Raw genomic sequence first — 24,761 nt, 5'->3', positions numbered from 1 at the left:
CAATTTAACTATACATATCTAAAATTTCCAAACTAGGTGTCCATATATAAAAGAAAACAATTACATTGTCTTTTTTTAAAAACTTGGTTACCTTATTGATTATTTCTAACTTTACCACTTTATCTGAAATTATTTTAATTTTGTGTTTTATAACAGCTGAAATGAATTCCATTGTATACAAGTAACACATTTTCATTATAAATTCATTAAGTGATAGATATCTAAGCTGTTTCTCTTTCATTGCCCTGCATCCACACACATGGTGTCAACAGAGAAGACATTTGGACAAATACTTGCAGGAAGATAGTGATGTAAATAATGGAGAGGACATGGGACAAGGGCTGGGTCAAAATACATTATAATCATGTTTGAAATTCTCCAAGCATAAAAAAATTAAGTAAGGAAAGGTGTGACTGGAGAGATGGCCCCACAGATAAGAGAACTTGCTGCTACCCCCAAAGAAACAAGGATTGATTTCTAGTGCCACATGCGCAGTCCACAAACATTATTGTTACAATGGAGTTACAACTCCAATTTCATTGACTATAACACCGTCTTCTGTCTACTCTTCACACAACCCATGTTTATGGTTCACAAACATATAATCAAATAAAACAACCTACACATAAAATACAATAAGTTTCAAAATAATATTTCTGTAATGATCTGCTTTCTGATTTCTGTGATATTATCAAAACAAATAAAAAAAAATTCCATGAAAAGGGTTTTGATAGATTTCTAATGAATCCATCTTTAAAATGGCATTTGAATATATAGTTGCATACTCATGTAAAATTTTTTATTATTATTAACACTTTAACTTTGAGACAAAGGAGTAGTGATTTAGAAGAAGAGTTAACTTATACAATACTGTTATAAATGTTACATATTTAGACCAAAATCATATCATTCCTGATGTAATAACTTTTAAAAATCAGAAAACTTTACCAGTTGGTAAGGTTTTAATGTTTTAAATTTCATTTGTGTTATGCCAAGATAACATTAAACATAATTATTCATGTTTAATGAGGGAATATTTAAATTCAAAGTTTTGTAGACAGATAAAACTAAACATAGCATTCATTTAACATTGATAACTAATATAATTATAATTAAAATGAGTTGAACATATATACTAGAAAATTGCTGAATAATCAACTTTACATATTTTATAGTATTTGATGTTCACTAATAGTTGTTATGGTGTATACAATGTTTGTATCTTCCTCGTTGTAAGCAATTGTATAGAAAAATCAATTAAAATCATTTAAAAAGGAATATAAAAGGATGTTTATTCAAGAATCATATTTTAAGAGCATACCCAGATTAGCTGTAATATAGCATATTTATGACTATATTTATAAAAATGCACACGTGACATTTATATGCATAAATACCTATATAGCTTTATATTATTGCTCTTAAAATACTGAAAACTTTTTGTAACAAATATCTTCTTTTGTGAAATGTAAGTATAAGCTGGAAGGATATGTTTGACATTATTAATCATGGTTGTCAATGTGGTTGAACCAGGGATCACCTAACCAACATGAATCTGAGTGACCAAAGAGGGTTTTATCTCCAAAGATTAACTGAGGAAAGAGTTTTCCATGGACTAAGTGACATCTTATGCTTGCCCTGAAACAAGATGGTATAGGGAAATTGCTGCTTGCTTTCCTTTGTTTGCTCCTTGCTGGTAACTCCATCTACTGTGCCGCTGCTACTGCTATGTCTTTTCTGCACTGGCAGGAGAAACAAGATTCTTCGTATTTTCAGTATGAACTGAAGACTGCCTTCTCTATTTCAAGTCTTCAGTGCCCAATTGAAATTGTTGTGATATTAATCATACACAAATTTAAATATATGCTAAACAGATTAACTAGATCTATGAAAATATGTAGCCCAATTTTCCTTTTGAAATCAGTAATAGTACATTGATCAGAAACAGTATTTGGTGTCAATTATATTAGAATACAATTACTGCTTATATGAGCTTCTACTTTTTAATTTTTCTTCCAAGCTAACCAGCCTACTATAAACACATTCCAAATTTCTTTTTACAGCATTTATCATTCCAGGATCATCTGGGCCAACATGCAATGCACCCACCCACCATCTGCCATGTTCAATTTTCTCAGCCTTTTACTGAACAAAACAACATTCATAATTAAAAACAATGTGTTCTTTACAAATTAGTGTATTTTGACACATGATGCTTACTTAGATTTATGGTGTGAAATTATATATTACTGATACCTTAGGATTTGAATAAAATTAAAGATGAAAAAATAAAGATGAACTATTATAAAACCATTTAAACAAAATATATAAAACAAAGGAAAAAGCATGACAATATGATGAACTGAAGAAAATATAAGGTATAAATTTGAAATATTATTGGAAAATAATACAGATGCACTTTTAAAATGAGAATCTGCTTATTGATCAAATTTATGGAATTATATATACATTTGCATGATGACTATATAAGTTTCTTATAGCTACTCTTAGGCAGATAATGTACCTTAAATTTTACAAAAAGTATAATTTAAGAATTATATGGAAAATTTTATAAATATGTGTAAAAGGAACAGCTTTATAGCTAGATGTGATTAGACTTGTTGAACAAAAATCAGTGAACATATTCTGTAGTGTACCAACATGAAAACCTTGAAATTCAAAAGCTACAACTTCTTATAGTATTATCATAAAATCCTCATTTCTTTTCTCTTTTAATATTAGAAATTAATAACATTTGTCTAATAACATTTGTCTCATTATAAGAGCCTGAGTACAATTATAAAGTGAATTCCAAATCCTGTATTTTTTTTTGTTTACTTACTTACATATTTGTTTAAAATCTCAATTGAGGCTTCCCCTCTCCTTTCAGTATCCTCCTCACATAGGCCTTCCTCTAATCCCTTCTTTTTTTCCTCTGAGAATGGTTAGGCACCCCTGGTTAGCAACTAACCCTGGCACATAAAGACACTGGGCATATCAGCTTCATCTCAGGCCAAACAAGGCAGCCCAGTTAGGTGAACAGAATCAACAGGCAGGTAACGGAGTCAGAAATGAACTGACTCCAGTTGTTGGAGGATCTGCATAAAGACCAAGCTACACATCTGCTACATATGTGCAGCAGAGCCTAAGAACAGTCCACGTATGATTTGTGGTTAGTGAGTTAGTCTCTGGTAGCTCCCAAGGGTCCAGGTTAGTTGATTCTGTAACTATTCATATAGAGTGCCTCTTGCCTCTGGGTCTCTTGGTTCTTTCCCTAACTCTTCCACAAGATTCCCTGAACTCCATCTGATGTTTGGCTATGGGTATCTCTATCTGCTTTGGTCAGCAGCTGGATAAAGCCTCTCAGAGGACAGCTGTGCAAGGTTGCTCTTTACAACCTTAGCAGAGTATCATTGAGAGTGTCATGGATTAGTTCTTTTTTTTTTTTTAATTTATTGATATATTTATTTACATTTCAAATGATTTCCCCTTTTCTGGACCCCCACTCCCCGAAAGTCCCATCAGTCCCCTTCCCTCCCCCTGTTTTCCCACCCAACCCTTCCCACTTCCCTGTTCTGATTTTGCTCTATACTGCTTCACTGAGTCTTTTCAGAACAAGGGGCCACTCCCCCGTTCTTCTTGTACCTCATTTGATGTGTGGATTATGTTTTGGGTATTCCAGTTTTCTAGGTTAATATCCACTTATTAGTGAGTGCATACCATGATTCATCTTTTGAGTCTGGGTTACCTCACTTAGTATGATATTCTCCAGCTCCATCCATTTACCTAAGAATTTCATGAATTCATTGTTTCTAATGGCTGAATAGTACTCCATTGTGTAGATATACCACATTTTTTGCATCCACTCTTCTGTTGAGGGATACCTGGGTTCTTTCCAACTTCAGGCAATTATAAATAGGGCTGCTATGAACATAGTGGAACATGTATCCTTATTACATGCTGGGGAATCTTTTGGGTATATGCCCAGGAGTGGTATAGCAGGATCTTCTGGAAGTGAGGTGCCCAGTTTTCGGAGGAACCGCCAGACTGATTTTCAGAGTGGTTGTACCAATTTGCAACCCCACCAGCAGTGGAGGAGTGTTCCTCTTTCTCTACATCCTCGCCAACACCTGCTGTCTCCTGAATTTTTAATCTTAGCCATTCTGACTGGTGTAAGGTGAAATCTCAGGGTTGTTTTGATTTGTATGGGTCTCAATTTGGATCAGTCATTTGTTGACCATTCTCTCAGACTCTGGAATAATTTTGTCCCTAGATTTCCTATAGGCAGGGGAAATTTGGACAAATGTGGGTGCCTTGATGTCCCCCTCTCTTTACTGGAGGGCCTCCACAGCTACAGAAAGTGGCTACTTCAGTCTCCTTATCCTCTGGTGCTAAGAGTTTCAGATAGTGTCAACCCCATAGATTTCTGGTATTCTTTCCTACGCCAGGTCTTAGACTTTTTCCAGAAATATCACCCCTAAAAATTTCCCTTTTCTCTTCCATCCCCCTTCTTCGTGGCTCTTTCTACACTTGATCACCATCCTTACCCCTCTTATTCCCTCCCAGTTTGTTCCACCTATTTCTATTTTGTTTCTCCTTAAGAGTGAGATTCAGTCATCCTCCCCTGAGCTCTCTCTGTAACTTAGCTTCTTTGGGTCAGTGGACTGTAGAAAATTTAACCTGTACTTTATGCTATTATCCACCTACAAGTGAATATATACCATATATGTCTTTCTGAGACTGAACTACCTCACTTAGAATGATATATTCTTTCCTGCAAATTGAATGTTGCCTTTGTTTTTAAAAACAGAGTAGTGTTACATTCTATAAATGTACCATATTTTCTTTTACATTTTCATTAGTTGAGGGACATCTAGGTAGTTTTTAATTTCTGTATATTACAAATAATGCTGCTGTGAACATCGTGGAGCACATGTCCTTGGAATATGGTGGAATATTTTGGGTATATGCTAAGGAGCAGTAAGTAGAGATCCATCTTGAGGTAGAACTATTCCTAATTATCTGGGAAAACACCAAGTTTATTTCCAAAGTGGTTGCATGTGTTTGCATTCCCACCAGTAATGAAGCAGTCTTCACATCCTCGCCAGCATATGTTGTCACTCGAGTTTTTGATCTTGATGATTCTGATGGATCCAATCTCAGAGTTCTTTTGTTTTGCATTTTCCAGAAGACTAAGGATGTTGAACATTTCTTTAAATGTTTCTCAGACATTACAGCAGAATTATTAGGTGTAAGTGCTATGAACTATATTTAAAGTTGATAAAATTCAGCAGAACAGGTTATTGTATAACTACAACTTTGACAAGATACTTATATCTTAACACTGAAGCAGAGGGTATGATACCTCATGTAAATAAAATATTCCAAAATTACAGAGATTGATCTATTGATTCTGAATAATATACCTGAAGTTATATAGTTCCTGAAATATCTATGTCAAGGTATTTATCCCATTTAAGAATTTGTATTTTGTCATGAAGTATTTCTTTATCATTATCTGTATTGGAAATGTTCCTCATGACTCAAGACCTATAAGAACTAAAAGTAATAAGCAAAGGTTTTTGCACCTAAAGATTCTGATACATTTTCAATTCAATGCGATGCAATTACAAAAACTAGTTATAATTGATAATAAAATTAAACAATTGATAGTTTTAGTAAAAATTGTAAGATCTGATAAATTGTTGGTTTTCTCTTAAACCATTGGGGACAATTATTACAGTGTTAACAGAATATTGTCAGCAAATTTAGCATGGTTCTATACATGCTAAAAATAGAGAATTCTGGACCATTTTCAAGATAGAAAGACAGCATAAGAAACATCTTTTTAATTATTTTCTAAGTACCTCTTATTACAACATAAATGCTGTTTACAAAATTAAAATCATAAATTTTACTGAGTTCCTGGAAGATAACATTTATTTTCACAAAGAACACAACATAATCCTCATTTTTTGAAGAAAATCAAGTACAACTACTATATAACCACACTAATCCCATTTTCCAAGTGTTAGTTCCAATCCCTTTATATTTGTACCTTTTTGTTCTAATATATTAATTGCTCACAGAGTATTCTCTATGTATTTCTTTTGATGCATGCAGCATGTGTGGATCATGATGTCAAATGCTGTGTCTTTCCATTGTTCACTCTAATAATTGTTACAGTATATCTGTAAGAAAAAGACAACCACTTTAAGTACATACTACATACAATAGTATGTAGATCTACAAGGATTGTTTCAGTTAATAATTTCAAACAATCCATTATGAAGATGTGATTCTAAGATATAAATTTCATAAACCGTTATGCATGTAGCCTTTACTATGATAAACATGATTTGAAGATATGAACAAAATTTTCAAATATATTTTAAGTGAATATGAATAGAAGTAAAATATGAATGAACAATCGAGAAAATTGGGCAGTGTCCTCTTAGATACCACAGGTTTTAAAACCAAGGTGTTTTCTGACTTGCAGGTCATCTTTGGTGTCTTAAAGATAATATCTTGTTGTTGCTCTAACCAAACAAGTGAAATACCTGTATGATAAAAACTTCAAGTCTCTATAGAAAAAAATCAAAGAATACCTCAGAAGATGGAAAGATCTCTCATGTCATTGATTGGCAGGATTAATATAGTAAAATTGTACATCTTGCCAAAAAGCAATCTTCAGTTTCAATGCAATCCCCATCAAAATTCCAACTCAATTCTCCACTGAGTTAGAAAGAACAATTCTCAACTTTATTTGGAATAACAAAAAGCTCAGGATACCACAAACTATACCCAACAGCAAAAGAACGTCTGTGGTAATCACCATCCCAGACCTCAAACAGTACTACAGAGAAATAGTGATAAAAACTGCATGATATTTGTACAGTGACTGGCAGGTAGATCAATGGACTAAAATTAAAGACCCAGAAATGAGCCTACACACCTATGGTGATTTGATCTTAGACAAAGGAACTATAATCATCCAGTGGAAAAAAGACAGCATTTTCAACAAATTGTGCTGGTTCAACTGATGGTTAACATTTAGAAGAATGAAAATTGATCCACACTTGTCTCCCTTATAAATCTCAAGTCTAAGAGGATTAAGGACCTCCATATAAAACCAGATACAGATCAGAACTCTGCCTCCCAGCAGTCAGATACAAGGCCTCTATATTGGTTCTTGGACGCCAGAGAGATCAGACAGACTGAGGTACGCAAATATAACCTGAGACCAACAATGCGAGGGTCTAAGCCCGACGGGCGTTGGCCTGCACCCAGGCCCTGGGCTGGTCGTGGGGGCCACCGGTGTGCAAACCTGGCCAGGAGGTTGTTTGCCCTGGCCAGCACCCACCACTGCCATTTTGCCTACTGGAAGCCAGAGAGTCCTAGCAGGCAAAACCGGCTAACAGGCTAGCCCAAGGCTGACATAGCTGGGGTCTAAGATGGTCAGGCCCTGGACTGCCCCCAGGCCCTGGGCTGCTCGGTGGGCCATCTGTGTGCCGACCCGGCCAGGAGGTTGTTAGCCCAGCAGACTCTCCCAGCACTCTCAGGGAGCGCTCTCACTCCTCCATCCTGGCCACCTGACAGACCCAATTAACACTCACAGCTGAGGGGAACTTTGCTCAGACATTGGCCTGCCAGGCTTTTGCCTAGACTCAGGGCCTGAGCAGCAAGGCTAGCCTTGTGTGCACCAAACCGGTTGGGAGTTCTGCTTGCCAGCAGAGTGATCAGCACACAGAAAAGGTCCCTGCAGCATACACCATCAGTACTCCCTGAAGAAGCACACAGGCACCATCTGGTTAACAGACACAATCTGGGACAAAGCACACTAGGGCTGCAAGGGCACCCAAGAGGAGGACAGCACATCAGCAATCTGCAACAGGGGAAACCCTGTCACCCAGTGTTGCAGAAATAGCCCTAGAGCCTCTCAGGAGGCCGAAACACCAGCCAGAGACAAGACCAATTAGCTCCAGAGAACAAGATGGCAAAGGGCAAACACAGGAACACCACTAGCAGAAATTTAGGCAATATGGCAGCATCTGAACCAAACTCCCCAGCATCAGCAAGTCCTGGTTATGCCAACACACCAGACAAACAAGATTTGGATTTAAAATCGCTGGTCATGATGCTGCTAGAAGAACACAAAAAGGACATAAATGAATCTCTAAAAGAAATACAGGGGAGCATGAATAAGCTATAAACCCGTATAATGGAAACACAAAACTCACTTAAAGAAATGCAGGAGAATAAGGCCCAAGAAATAGAAGCCAATAAAGAAGAAAGGCAAAAAAAAAAAAAAAAAAAAAAAAAAAAAAAAAAAAAAAAAACTTAAAGAAATGCAGGAGAACTTAAGTCAACAGGCAGAAGTCATGAAAGAGGAAACACAAAAATCTCTTAAAGAATTACAGGAAAACACAAACAAACAAATGATCGAACTGAGCAAAACCATCCTGGATCTAAGAACAGAAGTAGAAAGAACTAAGAAATCACAAAGGGAGAAAACTTTGGAGATAGAAAGCCTCGAGAAGAAATCAGGGGCCATAGATGCAAATATAAACAACAGAATACAAGAGATGGAAGAAAGAATCTCAGATGCTGAAGATACCATAGAAACCATTGACTCAACTGTCAAAAAAATGCAAAATGCAAAAAGCTTGTATCCCAGAACATCCAGGAAATCCAGGATACAATGAGAAGACCAAACCTAAGGATTATAGGTATAGATGAGAGTGAAGATTTACAACAGAAAGGGCCAGCAAATATCTTCAACAAAATTAAGGAAGAAAACTTTCCCAACTTAAAGAGAGAGATGCCTATGAATATACAAGAAGCCTAAAGAACTCCAAACAGACTGGACATGAGCAGAAATAACTCCCTTCACATAATAATCAAAACCCCAACTGCACTAAACAAAGAAAGAATATTAAAGGCAGTAAAAGAAAAAGGCCAAGTAACATATGAAGGAAAACCTATCAGAATCACACCAGACTTTTCACCAGAGACCATGAAAGCTAGTAGATCCTGGGCAGGTCTCATGCAGCCTCTAAGAGAACACAAATGTCAGCCAAGACTACTATACCCAGCAAAACTCTCATTCACCATAGATGGAGAAACCAAGATATTCCATGACAAAACCAAATTTACACAATATCCTTCCACAAACCCAGCTCTGCAAAGAATAATAGGAGGAAAACTCCAATACAAGGAGGGAAACTTCACCCTGAAAAAAGCAAGATAGTTACCTTCCTTCATCAAACCAAAAAGAAGATAACCACTCAAATATAAAAAGAACATCAAAAATAACAGGAAGTAATAATCACTATTCCTTAATATCTCTTAACATCAGTGGTCTCAAATCCCCAATAAAAAGACATAGACTAAGAGACTGGATAAGGAAACAGGACCCTACAATTTGCTGCATACAGGAGACACACTTCAGTGTCAAAGATAAAAACTACCTTAGAGTAAAAGGCTGGAAGACAATTTTACAAGCCAATGGTCTCAGAAAACAGCCAGAGTAGCCATTCTAATATCAGATAAAATTGACGTTCAACCTAAAGTCATCAAAAGAGACACAGAAGGACACTTCTTGCTGGCCAAAGGAAAAATCCACCAAGAAGAACTTTCAATTCTGAACATCTATGCTCCAAATGCAAGGGCACCCTCATTCGTAAAAGAAACTTTACTAAAGCTCAAAGCACACATTGTACCTAACACAATAATTGTGGGGGACTTCAACACTCCACTCTCCTCAATGGACTGATCGGGAAAACTGAAACTAAACAGGGACACAGTAAAACTAATTGAAGCTTTGCACCAATTGGATTTGACTGATATTTATAGAACATTTCACCCTAAAGCAAAAGAATATACCTTTTTCTCAGCACCTCATGGTACCTTCTCCAAAATCAACCATATAATTGGACACAAGGCAGACCTCAACAAGTATAAGAAGATCAAACTAATCTCATGTCTCCGATCAGATCACTATGGTATAAGAGTGGTTTTCAATAGCAACAAAAACAACAGAAAGCCCACATACACATTGAGGCTGAATAATACTCTACTCAATGACACCTTGGCAAAGATGAAATAAAGAAAGAAATCAGAGACTTTTTAGAACTTAATGAAAATGAAGGCACAACATACCCAAATCTTTGGGACACAATGAAAGCAGTGCTAAGAAGAAAACTCATAGCCCTGAGTGCCTTCAAAAAGAAAATAGAGACAGCATACACTAGCAGCTCAGTGACACACCTGAAAGCCCTGGAACAAAAAGAAGCCAATTCACCCAAGAGGAGAAGAAGACAGGAAATCATCAAACTCAGGGCTGAAATCAATTGATTGGAAACAAAGAGAACCGTACAAAGAATCAATGAATCCAGGAGGAAGTTCTTTGAGAAAATCAACAAGATAAAAAAAACCCTTAGCCAGACTGACCAAAGGGCACAGAGAAAGTATCCAAATTAACAAACTTAGAAATGAAAAGGAGGATATAACAACAGAAACTTAGGAAATTCAAAAAATCATCAGATCCTACTACAAGAGCGTACACTCAACACAACTGGAGAATCTGGAGGAAATGGACAATTTCCTTGACAGATACCAAATACCAAAATTAAATCAGGACCAAATAGATCATCTAAACAGTCCCATAGCCCCTAAAGAAATAGAAGGAGTTATAGAAAGTCTTCCAACCAAAAAAAGCACAGGACCAGATGGTTTCAGTGCAGAATTCTATCAGACCTTCAAAGAAGACCTAACACCAATACTCTTCAAACTATTCCACAAAATAGAAACAGAAGGAACACTACCCAATTCCTTCTACGAAGCCACAATTACATTGATACCAAAACCACACAAAGATCCAACAAAGAAAGAGAACTTCACACCAATTTCTCTTATGAACATCGATGCAAAAATACTCAATTAAATTCTTGCCAACTGAATCCAAGAACACATCAAAACGATCATCCACCTTGATCAAGTAGGCTTTATGCCTGGGATGCAGGGTTGGTTTAATATACGGAAATCCATCAATGCAATCCACTACATAAACAAACTCAAAGAAAAAAACCACGTGGTCATTTCATTGGATGCTGAAAAAGCATTTGACAAAATTCAGCATCCTTTCATGCTTAAAGTCTTGTAAAGAAGAGGAATTCAAGGTCCATACCTAAACATAGTAAAAGCAATATACAGCAAACCGGTAGCCAGCATCAAACTAAATGGAGAGAAACTTGAAGCCATCCCACTAAAATCAGGGACTAGACAGGGCTGCCCCCTTTCTCCTTATCTTTTCAATATTGTACTTGAGGTACTAGCTTGTGCAATTCAACAACATAAGGAGGAAAAAGGGATACAAAATGGAAAGGAAGAAGTCAAACTATCATTATTTGCAGATGACATGATAGTCTACCTAAGTGACCCAAAAAACTCCACTAGAGAACTCTTACAGCTGATAAACAACTTCAGCAAAGTGTCAGGTTATAAAATCAACTCAAGCAAATCAGTGGCCTTCCTATACTCAAAGGATAAGCAGGCTGAGAAAGAAATTTGGAAAATGACCCCCTTCACAATAGCCACAAAGAGTATAAAGTATCTTGGGTGACTCTTACCAAACATGTAAAAGATCTGTATGACAAGAACTTCAAGACTCTGAAGAAAGAAATGGAAGAAGACCTCAAAAAATGGGAAAACTTCCCATGCTCATGGATCGGCAGAACCAATATAGTTAAAATGGCCATTTTGCCAAAAGCAATATACAGATTCAATGCAATACCCATCAAAATCCCAACTCAATTCTTCACAGAGCTCGAAAGAGCAATTATCAAATTCATTTTGAATAACAAAAAACCCAGGATAGCTAAAACAATTCTCAGCAACAAAAGAAAGTCTGGGGGAATCAGTACCCCTGACCTCAAGCAATACTACAGAGCAATAGTGTTAAAAACTGCATGGTATTGGTACAGGGACAGGCAGGAGGATCAATGGAACAGGATTGAAGATCCAGAAATGAACCCACACACCTATGGCCACTTGATCCTCGACGAAGGGGCTGAAAACATCCAATGGAAAAAAGATAGCCTTTTCAACAAATGTTGCTGGTTCAATTGGAGGTCAGCATGCAGAAGAATGGGAATTGATCCATCCTTGTCTCCTTGTACTAAGCTCAAATCCAAATGGATCAAGGACCTCCACATAAAGCCAGACACTCTGAAGCTAATAGAAAAGAACCTGGGGAAGACCCTTGAGGAGATCTGTACAGGGAGAAAGTTTCTGAACAGAACACCAATAGCGTATGCTCTACGATCAAGAATTGACATTTGGGACCTCATAAAATTACAAAGTTTCTGTAAGGCAAAGGACACCATCAAGAGGACAAATTGGCAACCAACAAATTGGGAAAAGATCTTGACCAATCCTACATCAGATAGAGGGCTAATATCCAATATATATAAAGAACTCAAGAAGTTAGACTCCAGAAAATCAAACAACCCTATTAAAAAATGGGGTACAGAGTTAAACAAAGAATTCTCACCTGAAGAACTTCGGATGGCAGAGAAACATCTTAAAAAATGCTCAACTTCATTAGTCATCAGGGAAATGCAAATCAAAACAACCCTGAGATTTCACCTTACACCAGTCAGAATGGCTAAGATTAAAAATTCAGGAGACAGCAGGTGTTGGCAAGGATGTGGAGAAAGAGGAATACTCCTCCACTGCTGGTGGGGTTGCAAATTGGTACAACCACTCTGGAAATCAGTCTGGCGGTTCCTCCGAAAACTGGGCACCTCACTTACAGAAGATCCTGCTATACCACTCCTGGGCATATACCCAGAGGATTCCCCACCATGTAATAAGGATACATGCTCTACTATGTTCATAGAAGCCCTATTTATAATTGCCAGAAGCTGGAAAGAACCCAGGTATCCCTCAACAGAAGAGTGGATGCAAAAACTGTGGTATATCTACACAATGGAGTACTATTCAGCCATTAGAAACAACGAATTCATGAAATTCTTAGGCAAATGGGTGGAGATAGAGAACATCATACTAAGTGAGGTAACCCAGACTCAAAAGGTGAATCATGGTATGCACTCACTAATAATTGGATACTAACCTAGAAAACTGGAATACCCAAAACATAATCCACATATCAAATGAGGTACAAGAAGAACTTAGGAGTGGCCCCTTGTTCTGGAAAGACTCAGTGAAGCAGTATTCAGCAAAACCAGAACGGGGATGTGGGAAGGGGTGGGTGGGAGGACAGGGGGAGAGAACGGGGCTTATGGGACTTTCGGGTTGTGGGGGCTAGAAAAGGGGAAATCATTTGAAATGTAAATAAAAATACATCGAATAAAAAATATATCAATAAAAAATCAGATACACTGAAACTAATAGAAGACATAGTGGGGAAGAACCTCAAATACATGGGCACACGGGAAAATTGGTTAAACAGAACACCAAGAGCTTACGCTTTAAGATCAAGAATCAACAAATGGGATTTCATAAAGCTGCAAAGTATCTGTAAGGCAAATGATTCTATCAATAGGACAAAACAGTAACTTCCAGATTGGGAAAAACCTTTACCAATCCTATATCTCATAGAGGGTAATATCCAATATATACAAAGAACTCAAAAAGTTAGACTGCAGAGAACTAAATAACCATGTTAAAAATGGGGAACAGAACCAAACAGAATTTTCAACCAAGGAATACTGAATGGCTGAGAAGCACCTAAAGAAATGTTCAACATCCTTAGTCATCAGGGAAATGCAATCAAAACAACTCTGGGATTCCTCCTCACACCAGTCAGAATAGCTATGATCAAAAACTCAGGTGATGACAGATGCTGTCTACAATGTAGAGAAAGATGAACACTCCTACATTGTTGGTGTGATTGAAATCTGGAACAACCACTTTGGAAATCAGTCTGGAGGTTCCTCAGTACCTGAGGACCCAGCTATACTACTCCTAGGCATGTATACAAAGATGCTCGAACATGTAATAAGGACACATGCTCCTCTACGTTCATAATAGCCTTATTTTTAATAACTAGAAGATGGAAATAACCCAGATGTCCCTCAACAGAGGAATAAATACAGAAAATGTGGTACATTTACAAAGTGGAATACTATTGAGCTATTACAACCAATAATTTCATGAAATTCTTAGGTAAATGGATGGAACTGGAAAATATCATCCTGAGTAAGGTAACTTAGTCACAAAAGAAGACAAAGTATGTACTTACCCATAAGTGGATATTAGCCCAAATGTTCGGGCATAACTAAGACCATATGAAGGCTAAGAAGAAGAAAGACCAAAATATGCGCCCCTCAGTGCTTCTTAGAAGGGTGTGAAAATAATCCTAGGAGGTAATATGGAAACAAAGTATGGAGCAGAGACTGAAAGAAATGTCATTCAGAGACTGCCACACCTCAGGATCCATATTGTATACAGTTACCAATTCTAGACACTATTGTGGATGCCAAGATTTGCTTACTGACAGGAGCCTGATATATCTGTCTCCTGAGAGGCTTTACCAGAGCCTGATAAATACAGAGTCAGATGCTGGCACCATTGGTCTGAGCACCGGACCTCCAATTGAGGAGTTGGAAAAGGACTGAAGGAACTGAAGAGGTGTGCAACCCCCCTAGGAAGAAAAACAATATCAACCAACTAGACACCTTCAAGAATTCTCAGGTACTAAATCGCCAATCAAGGTGTACACATTAAGGGACCCGCGTCTCTAGCAATAAATGTGGCAGATGGCCTTGCTGGGCATCAATGAGATGAGAGACCCTTGATTCTGTGGCTCGAGACCACAGTGGGGGGTGAATTTGAGGTTGGAGAGATGGGAGTGGGTGGGTAGGTGTAGAAATATCCCTCATAGAAGCAGGTGGAGTGGGAATGGGATAGGGGGTTTTGGGGAGAGGGCAACAGGAAGAAGGATAGCATTTGAAATATAAATAAACAAAAATCCAAAAAATAGATGGAAAAGGTGTTAATTAGTTGTATGTGACAATATTATTTTAAAAATAAAAATTATGTAGTTATAACTTTAGTTAAATTAAGTGACAGATGGCAAAAATGCAAAGTAACACTAAAGAAGGGGTAGTCATCCTTAACTGAGACATCTACAACACATTCAATACACCAAAAGGTATGTAACATCATAGAAAAATAGGAAAAACCAAAAGATATGAAAACTTTCTGAAAGACCTCTTCTTTTATATGTCAGGAAAGCTGCAGAGCTGCATGATTTTGTCTTTCTTTTTTTTTTTTAATATTTTTATTTTCTATATTCTTTGTTTACATTCCAAATGATTTCCCCTTTCCCGGATCCCCCCTCCCCATATGTCCCATAAACCTTCTTCTCTCCATCCTTTCTCAAATCACCTCCCTCCTTTTTCTCTGTCCTTATATTCCCTTCCAATGCTAGATCAATCGTTTCCAGGATCAGGACCCTCTCCATACTTCTTCATGGGCGTCATTTGTTATGCAATTTGTGCCTTGAATATTCAGGGCTTCTGGGCTAATTAATATCCACTTATCAGAGATTGCATTCCTTGTGTATTCTTTTGTGATTGGGTTCCCTCACTTAGGATGATATTTTCCAGATCAAACCATTTGCCTAAAAATTTTGTGAATTCATTGTTTCTAATTGCTGAGTAGTATTCCATTGTGTAAATATACCACATTTTCTGTATCCATTCCTCCTTTGAGGGGCATCTGGGTTCTTTCCAGCTTCTGGCTATTATAAATAAGGCTGCTATGAACATAATGGGGCATGTGTCTTTATTGTATGCCGGGGAATCCTTTGGGTATATGCCCAGGAGAGGTATAGCAGGGTCCTCCGGAAGTCTCATGTCCAGTTTTCTGAGGAACCTCCAGACTGATTTCCAAAGTGGTTGTACCATCTTACAGCCCCACCAGCTGTGGAGGACTGTTCCTTTTTCTCCACATCCTCGCCAAAACCTGCTGTCTCCTGAGTTTTTGACCTTGGCCATTCTGTCTGGTGTAAGGTGAAATCTCAGGGTTGTTTTGATCTGCATTTCCCTAATGACTAGTGATGTTGATCACTTCTTAAGGTGCCTCTTGGCCATCCGAATTTCTTCAGGTGAAAATTCTTTGTTTAGATCTGTACCCCATTTTTAATAGGGTTATTTGGTTCCCTGGGGTATAACTTCATGAGTTCTTTGTATATATAGGATATTAGCCTCTATCAGATGTGGGGTTGGTGAATATCCTTTCCCAATTTGATGGTTGCTGTTTTGTCCTTTTAACAGTGTACTTTGCCTTAGGTTTGGTCTTCTCATTGTGTCCTGTATTTCCTGGATATTTTGGGTTACAAGCCTTTTGCCTTTTGCATTTTCTTTAACTGTTGAGTCCATGGTTTCTATGGTATCTTCAGAATCTGAGATTCTTTCTTCTATCTCTTGTATTCTGTTGTTGATATTTGCATCTCTGTCCCCTGATTTCTTCCCAAGGCTTTCTATCTCCAAAGTTTTCTCCCTTTGAGTTTTCTTAGTTGTTTCTACTTCTGATTTTAGATCCTGGATGGTTTTGCTTAGCTCCTTCACTTGCTTGTTTATGCTTTCCTGTAATTCTTTAAGAGAGTTTTGTGTTTCCTCTTTCATGACCTCAGCCTTTTTGACCAAAGTTCTCCTGTATTTCTTTAATTGTTTTTTGTGTTTCCTCCCTATTGGCTTTTGTATTCTCCTGAATTTCTTTTAATGATTTTTGTGTTTCCCTTGCAAGGGCTTCTAACTTTTGATCCATTTTCTCCTGAATTTCTTTAAGTATGTCCTTCATGTTTTCCTGTACCAGCATCATGACTGCAGTAAGCCACCTTTTGTTCATCTCTATTACAAGATTGCGCTGGCCACATGCAGCTCCCTGGTTGTAAATCACTTGAGTACATGCGCAGTGTGCTGTATTCCTTATCACACTTACATGCTAATGAAGAACTCTCTTAGTTCACCTATGAGGAAACGGCTGGCCATCTCCCTTGGCAGACAGGGCTGAGTAGGCTATATAAGGTCAGGCTGGGAGAGGGCCTGGGGCCGCCAAAAGAAGAAATAAGCTTAATTCAAGGTTTCCCGAATAAACCATAAGAAGGAAGAAACTCCCTGGTGTCGCGTCCTCTTTGCTGGGGAGGCTGGATGTGACACATGACCAGTGATTTTAAATCCAAATCTTGTTTTACTGGTGTGATGGAGTATCCAGGACATGCTGGTAAAGGAAAATTGGGTTCAGATGTTGCCATATTGCCTTGATTTCTGTTAGTGATGTTCCTGCATTTGCCTTTTGCCATCTAGTTCTCACTGGTGTTAGTTGGTCTTGCCAATGCTGGACTCACCAGTGCAAGCTTCCTCTTCCCAGGTGGCCTCTGGTGCACAGCTTACCTCCTGCACTGCCTGGAGACAGGGTGCTGTTGCCCAGGCTGTTCAGATCCTGAAGCAGACACCTGAAGGCTCCTGCTGGGGGCCTGCTGGATTCACTAGAGCACACTGACTCCTCCCAATTGGCCTCCCGGAAGTCCCTCTTGCCTCTTGCAGGACCTGGAGATGTGGTGTTGCCTCCCAGGCTCATCTGGATCCGGAAGCAGAGAGATCTGAGGGCTCCCACCAGAGGCCTCAGGACTGGAACCTAAGCTCTGGGCCACCGGAGCAAGCTGTGCGCTCCCAGTCTGCCTCAGGTGCACACCAGGTCTCTTCCTGGAGACCGAGTACTGTGGCCCAGGCTATTCAGATCCCGAAGCAGACTCCTGATGGCTCCTGCTGGGCCCTGCTGGATTCACCAGAGCACACTGACTCCTCCCAGCTGGCCTCCTGGAAGCCCCTCTTGCCTCTCGCAGGACCTGGAGATGTCAATTTTGTCTTTCTTAACAGTTTAAATTCAAATGTGCAGAATAATATTAATTTTCCATCTTCTTAATTTTTCTTATAGGACTTTTAAACTTTTTAACACTCATAATCTCTATCCTTGAACCTGTAATAGTGATACAGTTGCAAGGTGGCCATTTATTTACTTATGCCTGCAACAATTATTTGATTGTTCACAATACATGAAGCAAATCACCAGGTATAAAACTAGACAGGCCCATACAGTGACTACAGAATATTATATAGTACAAATATATTTTACAGTTTTCTCTGTGCTCCAATGTGGTCAAACAATATGTTTAATGGTACCTAGGAGTTATTTTTGATCAATTCCTTTAAGTTGATCATTGTTAGAAATAGACATTAGTCTCCATATCACAATTCCATTATCATTAATAATTGTCTTAGACATAGCATAGTTCAATATACTTTTGTAACAAACATATCTAAAGAGTACAATATGATCATTCATAAGGTTTGAAACCAGTGAATCCTTCTGGAGAAGGAAGTAATGAAGATAAATTCTGGTGTTTGTGTGTGTGTGTGTGTGTGTGTGTGTCTAAAGTTACAAGGAAAAAAGTCACAAGGAGAACTGGAGCTTGCAAACCAACAGAACAAGAAATGAATCAGAACACTAACAGTAAAGGACTGGACTTACATTCAATGAATATGGTTTATGCAATTCAAAGTTGCCCAACCTGCTCCATTTTTAGTGCTTTTAACAGGAAATGTCACACTGCACCATTCATTTTTATGTGCACTTTTGGAACATGAAAAAGAATGCTTTCATGTGCATTCCTAATAGCTTTAAATAAAGACCAGACACACACCTCTTTTCCTTAACTTATTTGTTGGTACTCAAGTGTTTAAATCTTTCCCTTCTCAGAAACTTTTAAAAACTCTTGTTCTTAAGAATATAAGAGAGCAAGAATAACGGAGTTTCCAGTAAGATTGTGACTCCTAGTAATACTCTAACAAAAATATAGATAGAGTAGAAAATACTCTAACAAAACTTCCCCAATATAACTTCCTATCGATGAGTTGAACAAGAACCAACAACATAAGTATACATATCAAAATGGATCGGGCAAATTATTGGTCTTAGCACTATATAGTGAATAATAGGCAACTAAAGAATTTTGAGAGTGTAGAAGTAGAACTTTGAAAACATACATAAAAGTAACATAAAAACTTAGTAAGTTGTACTGAGGAAGATGTTTGTTGTATGTACACACATATAGATGTAATATCAATTAATGAAGAAAGAGGCCATAAAATTTGAAACAATGCAGGAAGGGGTATATGGGAGGCTTTGGAAGGGGGGATGAAATGGTGAAATTACATTTTACGTTCATAAGATAAAGAAATATTCTTGAAATCTGACCATTATGGGAAATTAGAACTTAATTTCATAAAGGTTACTTAAAATTCACATGGTCTTACCATGGCATATACTCATGACAATAGCAATATCATCCTGAGAATATGGAGTGCATAAGCAAATAAATTATCTCATCTTATAAAAATATCACTCTTAATATATATCTAATATATAAACCTGGACCTAGAGTTTCTGAATTTTATGAAATATATTCCTTCTCCCACTTTATTTTTTATGATTTTATAAAAAGTTAGATGCAAAGATCCCAGCATTGTCTCTAAAACTAACAGAAAGAATTTATATATGCATATGCAAGCCATTGTTTTATAAAAATATAATAGTCCTCTAGGATTTATATATATATTAATTTCTGAATTCATGCTTATAAACATTAACTTTAATTTAATATTTATGATATTACTTGTCCAATATTTGTAGGATTCTTGAAATTGTATTCTTTAACTTAATGTGCAAGCATGTATATTTACAATACTTCTGGCCATGCATGAATAATTTGGAGCAACAAAATGATATAATAGTAAATTTTAAAACTTTTGGTAATCAAAAAGCAAAAGAGTATTCTTCTTAAGTCAAAGTATGTAACACACATTAGTTAACCAATTCTTTTTAGTGGAATAGATGATAGACATTGAATAAATTAGTTAAATGGATATTTGTGCTGATTCCATGATGCTTTTGTTATATTTAATGTTTTCAACTACATTGAGATATAATAAAAATCAAGTGTCCACTTGCTTGTATTATAAAAAATATATTTTAACTAAGAAAATAATGTAGTCCACAGAACTCAATAAGATCAACAAGCTGAAGGACCCAACTGAGGATGCTTCAGTCCCACTGGGGAGGGAGAAGAGAGAAAAGAAAATAATCACAATTGGGGAGGGAGGGAGGGACCTGGGAGGTGGTCAGTGGGTTGGGGGGAAGAGGGGAAAGTGATCTGGTATTGCTTTAGGAAAAAGGACTGAATCCCTGAGGGACAGCAGAAAGAATGGAAACAGGCAACCTCAGGAGGTAGGAGGTTGGGGGGGGGGCTCCAAATTGCTCCAGAGATCTGGGAAGTGAGAGACTCTCAGGATCCAAATAGAGGGACCTTAGATGAAATGTCCTACAGCGGAGAGAGGAGACTTGTAGAGCCTACCTACAGCAGAAAGACAGGGCATCAAGTGAGGGAGGACAATGCCATCGCACAGTCACATATCTCACTTCTAATTGCTCATGTATGGAAGAACTGCAGGGATAAAAATGGAGAGGAGCCTGAGGAAAAGAAGACCAGTGAGAGGCCCAAATGGGATCCAGCTCAAAGTGAGTTCCCAAGGCCTGACACTATTACTGAGGCTATGGAGCCCTCAAAACAACAACAACAACAACAACAACAACAACAACAACCTATCATGAGTACACTCCCGAAGACCCAACAAGCAGCTGAAAGAGTCAGATGCAGATATTTGTACCTACACACTGGAGAGAAGATGCTGCTGACCCCGGTGGTTGAATTAGAGAAAGGCTGAAAGAAGCTGAGGAGAAGGGTGACCCTGTAGGTAGACCAGCAGTGTCAACTAACCTGGACCCCTGGAATCTCTCAAACACTAGACCATCAACCAGGCAGCATACAGCAGTTGATAGGAGACCCCCAACACAAATAAAGCAGAAGATTGCCAGGTTTGAGTTGAGTCAGAAAAGATGGACCTAACCCTCAAGAGACTGGAGGCTCTAGGTAGTTTAAAGGTCTGCTTGAGTGAGAGTGCATGGGATGTGGGGGTACCCTGTTGGATACATGAGGGGGTGGCGAGGAGGTATAAAATGTGGAACAGTAGAATGGTGGACAGGGGCAGATAAAATCCTGAGTATAAATAATTAATTAAATAAGTAAAATTTAAAAAACAGTAAAAGATAACTTTCAATATTAACCATGTTTTTCTGTGTTTTCAAATTTTGAGATTTTATTTATTTGATTATGTTATGTGTGATATACCAGAAGGTGAATATGTGTACCACATGGATACAGTGTAAGCAGAGGCCAGAAGATGTTACATGTGTGACACGGGTGTTACAGAGAGTTGTGATCCTCCATATGGATAGTAGGAGTTAACCAAGTAAAGGACACAATGCTCATGACCTGTCGACAATCTCTCTGGCTCCTCCTTGTAATGTTTGATAAACATACTGCTTAAAACATGTTTTTCCAAATCATGTTTTTCATCTACTACAAGTCAAGTTTAGAACTATTATTTATATCTAATTAATTAAAGCCATTTCAATGCACATGCACCTAGTTTAATACTAACTCTATTCTTATTTTTTTATTAGAAGGTGAATTTTTGAGAGTTGCATACACTATGCTTTTAACTTATACTTCCCTGTACCCTTACTTCTCAAAGATCCTCTTCATCCCCACCCAGCCAGGAGAAGTGGCCAGAGAGTCACACCTGGAGTCAAGAAGATATTTGAAAATCAATTATTACTGGAAGAGGGAAAATTAGTGTTCTTTAGTGGAGCAACAAACAATACACCAATGTGTGTTCTATGTTCACGAAGAGCTGGACAATACAAACAGGATTCCAGGCTTTTAAGTGTTTTTTTCTAGGTATATTTATCCTACTATATGTTTCCTTTCATGGTTAACAAAATTAAACATTGGAAAGACTAAAATTAACAAAACAGTTAATTATTTCTAAAATGTGTATTACATTATTTACATAATTTTTCTAAGTAAATAAACACTATTACCTACACAAAATAAATTGTCTTTAATAATTCTTACACAAACCAAAAAAAAACCCAAATAGCTTAAAAATATTTTCATACGCAAAACAGTTCTTTGTATGCAAATCCTAGGCTGTACAGAGCCATATTGGGGCAGTCTTGCACTTGGTCAGAGTTTGACTTTGGTCAAGGTTAACTTCTCCCAGAATGCCAGGATCCTGCTCCACCTAGGGTGGAGTGCACGTAGTAAAGGTCAAGCTCATTGTTCCTCCGTGTATAGGGATTCCTGAATTAAACAGGTGACCCACCCAGCTGCCGGAGCAGTCAAGACGAAGACCTCCAAGAGAAGCTAGACAACTTCCACCGGAACTCAGCCTGGAGTCTGGGGGGAGGGTTTGCCCAAACTGTTAAAAGGTCCGGCGCCATTAAAGTTTACGGCTTTGATCAGTGAACATTGACTTAGCCGTACTTTCTTTTCGCCGCTCTTCCCTATGACCCCAAAATTCTCTCAACAGGTAACCCAGTTTACATGTAGCTGCTGGCGGCTACATAGTGGCGCCTGAACGTGGGAAGACCTGGCACGAGAGAATTTCTTGAGGTAGCCCTATCCAGCGAAGCTTCGCAGAAAAAGGTGAAAATTAATGGTGTCCGCACGGTAAGCAACATAGAGGGCAAAACTAGCGCTAGTGAATTCGTGTCTATGGTTGTGAGTGCAGGAATGGATACAGTTTTTCAAGCATACTGCGTGGACCCAGCGCAGGACTGCTTGGGTTGATAAGATAGGGAAATATGGGGAAGGAATTTGGTAGGCATTTGCCCAAAGCTCGTAAGAGCTGATTTCGGCGAAAAGAAAGGGGTTTTTAAAAATAGGCATATGTCCACAGCTTCTAAGAGCTGTTTAAAGAGGAAAATGGATGCAATTGCTTAACAAGCACGCTTAACTTTCTGTGTATCTTTCCGTGTTTGTCCCGGTGCACCGACTGTCTATGTGTATGTTTATGTCCTCTCTGTGTCTTTGTGTGAATGACTGTTTCATGTTAAAAAGAAAAAATTGGTAAAGATTACATCTGCTGGTAACCTCTTGAGCTAGCCACAGTTTGTGTGGGGATTGATTCAAAGCCACGCCGCGACAGCGCAGCTCACTCAAGAGGCAAGCGTGGCTGGGGAAAAAGCCGCTCTTAAAGCCCAGAAACCTCGAGATTTGGGAAGACTTTGGTTTGGCTGGTGAAATTCATGTAGTCGCTTTATACATGTTTCTAATTGGTTTTAATGATATAAGGCTTTACATTTCTTGACTAAAGAGTTATAAATTAATTGGTTATTATGTAAAAGGTATAGTGTTATTAAGAAAAGGTTAGTTTAAAAACTGGTGATTCAGTGTTAGAGCTATCTTAACTAACTACACGTGGCCTAACGCCACTCATGCTTTGTTCTTGTTTATAATTGGATTTAAAGGTATATTTTGCATGTCTTGACTATAGAGTATTGGCTTAAGTCACTGCACATGATTTAAAAGGTATAATGTTATTAACAAAAGTTAGGTTAAGGCTGGTAGTTTAGGGTAGTCGCCATTTTGAACACGTGGCATGACGGTTAAGGCTGGTAGTTTAGGGTAGTCGCCATTTTGAACACGTGGCATGACGATTAAGGCTGGTAGTTTAGGGTAGTCGCCATTTTGAACACCACGTGGCATGACGCAATCCAGGAAATACAGGCCTTTGGGACGCTCCTAAATTGGCATGGTGTTTCATGTGAATCTTGGCCTGGAGATTAGACTTAATGAAGATTAAGATTTAAAATATTGTCTCTTTAATAAGTTACACTGTTATACACTTGAACATAAGAACTGGCATACAAACCTTGTGCTGTAAATATGTGTTTGCCATTAATTTTAAAGAAAATAGATTGTTTAAAATTGAGATTTGCTTCCAAAATTACAATTGTGCTCTAATATTGCAAGAAAACATTGAGTTACAATAAAAATCAGTGTGTCATTGGCTACAGTTTTCAGTTTGCAGGCTCGTAATTGTTAACATTTTGTAATTAAGATAATTTTGAGAGTGATACAGCTATGGGTTTTAGAGGCCCATTGCCTCTTTTCCACAAGTTTATAGGCTACAATGGTAGGAGCAAAATTTAACCCTCCAAGATTAAAAAGGATATCTCTGTAGAAATGTATTTGATATCAAGTAGGTTCCTTTGACCATGAAATTACAGGTTTCTTTTGTTTAATCCTTAAATTGTCCTTGTAGGTTTGGGTCTGGTCTTAGATAAAAGGCTCAGATTAGAAGATATTTACATTTGAGGAATCTCATACAATGTCCTTGCCAAGGACTCAAGGTGGATCCTAGGGCAGATAAAAAAATTTACATTTGAGTTAATGCAAAGCTTAGAGCTGCCTCAGGGGAAGCTAGTGAGGAAGTTTTGAGAAATTGTTTCTGCCTTACAGGCCCCACCTAGGGAGTGTTTGGCTTTAAAAAAAAAAAAAAAAAAAAAAAAAAAAAAAAAAAAAAGGTTTTTGACTTATCCAGGTGTGGGTTAAAATGCAGTTCAAATCTATGAAAGGTCAAGGAGGCTATAAAAGCATTAACATTTGGCCTGTCTACTCCCTATAAAATTATTGTAAATTTAAAGGGTTGGTTTTTTGCTTTACATTCTGATAGTTATAAAAGCATTTGCTTCTAATTTTAAAGAAACAACAAAACAATGTCATTAGAAAGTTTTTGCCTCAAGGAATGGCTAACAGCCTTACG

General features: G+C 37.8%; 1 long non-coding RNA gene across 1 annotated transcript in view; it reads left to right on the top strand.

Moving 5' to 3' along the window:
• LOC127683262 (uncharacterized) overlaps window positions 1-24,528 on the top strand; it is a 235,870-nt gene extending 211,342 nt beyond the window's left edge. Inside the window, exon 2 of the long non-coding RNA XR_007977510.1 lies at window positions 23,550-24,528. This is a non-coding gene — a long non-coding RNA (uncharacterized LOC127683262). The remainder of the gene's footprint in view (window positions 1-23,549) is intronic.
• Window positions 24,529-24,761: the final 233 nt, after the last annotated feature.

This window comes from Apodemus sylvaticus, chromosome 4 (assembly GCF_947179515.1).
Source record: "Apodemus sylvaticus chromosome 4, mApoSyl1.1, whole genome shotgun sequence".
Classification (NCBI taxonomy): Eukaryota; Metazoa; Chordata; class Mammalia; order Rodentia; family Muridae; genus Apodemus; species Apodemus sylvaticus.
This window is presented reverse-complemented; position numbering and strand designations above follow the sequence as displayed.